Source organism: Lepisma saccharinum, unplaced genomic scaffold (assembly GCF_977018435.1).
Source record: "Lepisma saccharinum unplaced genomic scaffold, izLepSacc3.1 HAP1_SCAFFOLD_685, whole genome shotgun sequence".
Classification (NCBI taxonomy): Eukaryota; Metazoa; Arthropoda; class Insecta; order Zygentoma; family Lepismatidae; genus Lepisma; species Lepisma saccharinum.
The window spans coordinates 57,852-65,298 of NW_028143356.1; positions in this window are offsets into that span (position 1 = coordinate 57,852).

Here is a 7,447-nt window from a genome sequence, read left to right on the forward strand (position 1 = left end):
GTCAAGAACTATAATCATACGGTGCACCGCACGATAGGCATGAAGCCAGTTGAAGTTACGAAATCTGATGAGCAGCTTTTAATTTCTACCGTTTACTCCAGCAAATATCAGCGCACGGCAAAAAAGCCTAATTTCAAAATTGATGACCGGGTGCGTATCAGTAAATACAAACGTATTTTTAAAAAGGGCTTTACAAGAAATTGGAGCACGGAACTTTTCACCGTAGTTCGAGTCTTACTTGGAAACCGTCACACGTATATAATAAAGGACAATCGCAACGAAATTTTAAAGGGTCGCTTTTACGAAGAAGAAATTTCTAAAACTAAATACCCCGACACGTATCTTATCGAAAAAGGTGTTGCGTAGAAAAAAGAACAAGCTGCTGGTGAAATGGCTGGGACTTTTGGAAACGACCTGGATCGACGCGAACGAGGTGATACTATGAACTCAACGTGGAACGTTGTAAAACGTTTACCCGATTTGGAACGCGAAAAAAAAAACGGCGAGTTATTACGCGACAGCATCCGTTGTCTAATCGTATGGCCTTCAGGGTGTGGAAAGACGACACTGCTTATTGATAATTTTCTCCTCGCACCCGATTGGTTAGACTGGGAAAACAGGCATCTCTATGTATTTTCAAAAAGTCTCGAACAACCAAAATTCAGGCAACTTATTCATTTGTACGAGGGACTGGGCATTAGTACGTTCTCTTCAGAAATCATTCCACTGGACGATTGGCTCGATAATTCCGTTATTATGTTCTACGACATGATCCTGGAAAATCAAAGTTAGATTCGTATTTTTTTTCACGAGAACGTCACAGAGGATTAGATTGTTTTTACCTGGCACAAACTTTTCCCAAGGTTTCAAAACAACTGCTACGCGATAATGCTAATTTCATTTGCTTGTTTCGTCAAGACCATACAAATTTAAAACATGCACATGATGATTACGTGGGGGCTGACATGAATTACAATCAGTTTTCTAAATTTTGCTCCGACTGTTGGAACCAAGACGACACGAAAACCTAATAACGGAAAGTACAGGAATAAAATCAACGTTTTTCTAAACGTCTCAACGTTATAAATAACGTCATGTGAAAACGCAAAATTTTCAAGAAGACACAAAAACAATAAAAAATCAAAACTGTAGCAAACGTATATACATATATAAAAGGTCAAACGTATATACAAATAACCTTAATATCGAAAAGTGGATAATCTCAAGTTTTGGTGTCGACAACGGAGGCTCAAAAAACGTCTCAAACGTATTTAGGAATAATCATAAAAAAATGTCGAAACCCAAATTTCAAGTAGAGGATAATCTTAAGCTGAGGGATTACTTGGTGAAACGATTCAAAGGTTGGAAGTCCGAGAATCGCGGTTTGTACGAAGAGAACAAGCGTGAAGGTCAACCTATCATCGACGCCATCAGCGGTCCTGGCAAAGAAATTAAAAATGTCGCGGAACAGAACAAGGATCTGATCACGGAACTCGTACCTCTTGCCGCTCGAAATGATGAAGATTTTCCTCCAACGCCTCTCTTCAGAATTCACACTCCTCTGGAACTTAGACAACCTCCAAGACGTCAAACCATAGGCAGCACTTCTTCTTCGGATAAAATCGAGTTGGGTCCGTTGGCACAAAACTACCTGAGCACGGGGAAATTCGACAAGGATGAGGTGCTCGGATTGTACCCGAGCATGGAAACCAACGAAGGCGTCGTGTGGAAGATTGGAAAATCGAATGTCACCTTCGAAGGCAACGATATTAAAATTAATTTAGGGGAAAAAAATAGTTGGTCTAGGTATCCAGGTACAGTGGGATAGTGGGAACTCGTTGCAATAAAATAGCCGAAAGATTACACTGATGAAGATTACCAGAGTTACAAGGAAATTTTAATTATGACGGATGCCATGTATCAAAATAATGACGCCACACAGAATAGGGTGAAATCCAGCAGCGGAGAGAAGTACAGAAATCTCATCAAACACATTTGGAACGAAATCAAAAGTGGAAGCGGCGTCAAACGCTGCAACACATTACCGAAAGAATTCGTTTGGGTGGACGACGTGAGAAAACTCATTGACAGATTGTTAGTGATAGCCGGCGATGATAATGCAGGTAATCGTAATTTCTACAACGAGAAGGTGGGCATCGTGGAAATGATCAGCACCAAACTTTCAAACATCATCGTGAACGACGACAAAGGTATCGGGTACCTCACTAAAATTATCAACACGCTGCCTCCAAGATTCTGGAAAATGGCCGAAGGTTAAAGGTCTCGTGAACGACATCATCAACAAGTTACCTTTCGAAATGCATTTACCAGGTTACCAGTACTGCGGCTCCGGTACCAAACCCGAGAAAATATTGGAAAGAAAAGACAAAGGGGTGAATCCGTTGGACGCTGCATGAAAGGACCGCGACATAGCTTACAACACGCACACCAATTTAGATACACGTCACGAAGCAGACAGAAAATTGGGGCATGCAGCTTTCGGGAGACTCGTCAGCAGAGACGCATCCTTGGGTGAAAGAGTTGCAGCATTGGGGAACCACCGTCGCCATGAACGGAAAACAAAAATTTGGGTGGGGTGTATAAATAATATACCATATGTTGCAGACTTTTATAACTGATTTACCGTCCGAACTGTTATGTAAAATATTCTAACACATTTTAAACGGAGATTGTGAGGATGTTGATAAACTTGTAATCATAGCAAGAACAACGCCGGAATTTCGTATCCTATGTGAAATGGTTTTCAAGGACCATCTTTGGGAGATAAGTGGCATGAGGTGCAGTGATCTCGAAACTCTTCTTTCAGCTGCAGGGGAAAAATTAAACGACAGGATGGACGAACTTCCCAAGGCGAGGCAGGGGAGAAGACGATACACGGATGATTGGCACAAGTCTAAACAGTAGACCGAAGATATCATCACGCACATCATCGCGTTTTCCAAAGCGCGAACTTTCTTTCTCTAACACACACAAAAAATCTTCGATACAAATCGTGAAAAAAAATAAGTGAAAAAATGTGCATCGTCAAGAAAAGTTGTCTCGGACATCGTCAGAAAAAAGTTGCCTTATCATAAAAAAATTGCATAGTTAAAAAATGATGTATCGTCATAAAAAGTGGACATCGTCAAAAAAAGTTGTCGGAAAAATTTACATCGTCAAAAAATGTCAAAAAAATGTACGTCAAAAAATGTACGTGTCAAAAAAATGTACATCAAAAAAATTTGCGTCAAAAAAAATGTGCGTGTCAAAAAGTATACATGTCAAAAAATGTACGAGACAACAAAATGTACGTGTCAAAAAAAAATACGAGACAAAAAAAACGTTTAAAAAATTTACATCGTCAAAAATTAGTCAAAAATATGTACTTGCCAAAAAAATGTACGTGTCAAAAAATGTAGTCAAAAGATGTACGAGACAAAAAAATGTACGTGTCAAAAAAATGTACGTCAAAAAATGTACGAGACAAAAAAATGTACGTGTCAAAAAATAATTACGAGACAAAAAAATGTCGGAAAAGTTTACATCGTCAAAAAATAATGTAAAAAAATGTACGTGTCAAAAAATGTACGTCAAAAAAATGTAAGTGTGAAAGAAATGTACGTCAAAAAAATTTGCGTCACACAAAATGTGCGTGTCAAAAGGTATACATGTCAAAAAATGTACGAGACAACAAAATGTACGTGTAAAAAAAACGAGACAAAAAAAAGTTTAAAAAATTTACATCGTCAAAAAATAATGTCAAAAAATGTACTTGTCAAAAAAATGTGTCAAAAAAATGTACGTCTCAAAAAATGTGAAAAATGTACGAGACAAAAAAATGTACGTGTCAAAAAAATGTACGTCAAAAAATTTACATGTGAAAAAAAATGTACGAGACAAAAAATGTTCGTGTCAAAAAAATTTACGAGAAAAAATCTTCGATATATAAATAACAGCGTGAAAAAATTCTACAAGACAAAAGAAAAATTTTCGATATATCAATAACACACTGTGAGAAAAATCTTCGAGACAAAAAAAATCCACGAGAGAAATATTTTTTTTCAATATATAAATAACACACTGAAAAAAAATGATGAGGCTCGAGCATTAATACGAATGCTAAATTTGTCAGTCGAGTATATAAAAATGCAGGAATTGGAAGTGGACAAACCTTACACGATAACTTCCGGTGAAATTGTTGCAACCCAGTATGGTCCCAAAGCACGTCTGTTGCTCAACGGACAATAGAGCCTATTTTTACCAGATCGATACGCTAACATGTTATCTGACCAGAAGCTGTCTATTTTCATCGAGAACAAAACTCGAATCGTGTACAAGGGGACAAAGGAACTTCCTGGTATGTAAACGAAGTACGTAATAGAATTTGTTTAACAGACCATATATAAAAATAACATACCGTGGAAAAAAACATATATAAATAACATACCGTGAAAAAATCTCAGAACATATATATAAATAACATACAGTGATGAAGCCCAAGGGTGTCGTGTACCAGATACCATATTCGAATCTGAAAACTCTGGGTACCAAGAAAAAACGCGAGAAGAAACGTTCTTGTTTGACGAAAGGACACGGAATGAAATTGCTGCTCAGCACTCCACAATTGAGATGGTTGCAGCGTTCACGGAAACAGCAAAAGACAGGAGGTTTCATATTCAAATTCCAAGCAGTTTTAGCAGCATTAGGGGCTGTAGGGAGTTTGGCAGGGGGTAGCGGCGACATAGCAAAAACAGTGATCGACTCGAAAAAGAACAAGGCGGAATTGGAAGAACAGAAACGTCACAACCTGGCCATGAAGAAGAAGGGGAAGGGCGTCGTGAGCAAGTTTAAAAAAAAGAAGAAGCACTCACCAACCACGACATTGAATCTTTAATCAAACCATTACAAATCAAACACTTCAGTGGCGTTTTCAAGACAGATTCATTACCTTCAACCGTTAGTAATAGAGAATGTGGCGTAGTCAACTTGGTGAGTCACCAAAATTCAAGCACGCATTGGATATGTTACCACTACGCAAACAATAAAGCATTCGTTTTCGATTCTTTCGGAGGTGTTCCACCTACAAATTTAGTCAATTATCTGAAAACAAACAACCTATACTACAACGACGAACGCATTCAAGATTTCGGAGACGTGAACTGCGGTCATCTCTGTCTCTCCATGCCAGCGTTTCTCTCTAAAATAAATAACCTTACGATCGAAGATTTCCAGAAAGCCCTGTGGAAACTCAAACATCATAATGGGCGTGTTCCATCTCACGAGCGAGACTTCGGTCTTGAAACTCACTTTGCACGACGACATCGTCTATCCTAAATCCATAGCTTTACGTTCATTCTACAGCTTGTACCTCATACCTAACGTCACAGAGCACAATAACAAAATTAGCATCGGAAGTGAAAATATCATCGTCACACCAGGTCAATACAATCTTTCTACTTTGCAAGCTCAGTTACCTAGAGGCACATTCCTTTCTCAAAATTCCGTCACGCACAGAGTTGAAATTGTGTCCGCGACGGAGACGGTAGATCTGGGCACGATAGGAGAACTATTAGGTTTCGAGAACAACACCAAACTCGAAGCTGGCATCAAGCACAAAGGAGCAAACATTCCTAAATTTCTAGTCATCGAGACGTTAAACATTCACTGCAACGTGGCTGAAGGGATGATCACGAAATCTGAAGGGTTGTTAGGAAGTCACAAGCAGATGGGAATCATCGCCACGTTCAAACCCAGTTCCGAGTTCATGGAACCGATCATCTACACACCCTCTTCGCCGATTTATTTTCCAGTATGTCGCAACAGGATAGATCAGTTAGAGTTAGTGGTCACGAACGAGAAAGGAGACGTGGTGAATTTTGCAGGTGCCACAACTACGGCCATCGTCGAGATCAACATATAATAAATAACAGTACATCATGGAACAGATCGAAAGTTACGAGTTGCAATCTTTCCCTCCGAACCGTCGCACGTTCGCCAATGAATCGAACCGGGAAATCGAATACGACGTGGACGTAGGCGATGGGTTCGTTCATCCTCACAGAGCGGACGTTTACGTTCAATTCGACGTAGTGAAAAAAGAAATCGGATACGTTTTCCCAGCCCCAGCAAATTTGAAACTCGTGGACAACTTCGTGCCTTACCTGTTCTCGCAGGTCGAAGTCAGGAAACACAACACCGTCATCGACAGAATCGATTATCCAGGCATCCCGTCAACGGCAGTAGGAACATTGAAATTATCCAAAACAGATGCAGCATACTATCAGGCGGGGGAATTCGAAGCGGGAACGAAAATATCGTCGAAAACTCACACTGTGCTTTTTCCCATGCGTCTACTTCCGGGTTTCTTCTCGGACTACAAGGAGATCATGTGGAAGGGAGGACTGAGAATCACATTTCGCAGAGCGGCCAACGACAACGACGCACTGATGAGATACAGTAACTTGAACGCAGACGGTACGTCACTGCCCAACACTTTACCGAAAGCTGGCAAGTGCGTCATACAGAGCATGGAATTGAGAATGCCGGTGGTGGAATACGAAACAAATTTCGCTCTCAAGTACAAAGCAGAGGTCTTGAAAAATCCTCAGACACCGATTCACTTTCACGGTTATCAGTGCGTGCAGAAAATAGCGTCCGGAGGTCACATGGATTTCGACGTCACGACGTAATTCAATAACATACAGAACGACATGCCAGATTTCGTCGTAGTGCTCTTTCAGACCGGGAGGGACAACAATCAGGAAAAAAATTCCAGTAAATTTGACGACTGCAAGATCAAGAACGTTTATCTGAAGAACGGTAGGAACGAAGTGTTCCCGCGCGAGAATTACAAAGTCGACATGGCAAAAGATGATTATCTAAAACTATACGAAGCGTACTCCGCTTACAAGCGCGTGACCGAGGGAAACGTGGACATGTACTACACACCCAGCGAATTCAAAGCACACAGACCCATGCTTGTCATCAACACAACGAAGAGGAAGCTGGTGGTGGTCAACGATCGCACCAACATCAAGGTCGTTTGCGAGTTCCACGACGCGCTGCCCGAGGACACCGTGTGCAGCATCATCCTGGTGGCCGAGAAGTCCTTCATCTATGAGGTGAAGAACGAAAGGGTGACGGAGCAGTTTTAACAGGTACGAGATAATAAGTTTTTGCACTATATCGCAACAATTTGCACTATAGCACAAGATAATCAGTTACAAAAGTTACAATCGAAATTTTGCACTATAGTATGAGATAATGAGAATTTTTGTACTATAGTACAAGATAATCATTTACAATAAAAAATTTCACCAGTTACAATGGAAATTTTGCACTATAGTATGAGATAATGAGAATTTTTGTACTATAGCACAAGATAATCAGTTACAATAAAAAATTTCACCAGTTACAATGGAAATTTTTCACTATAGTATGAGATAAT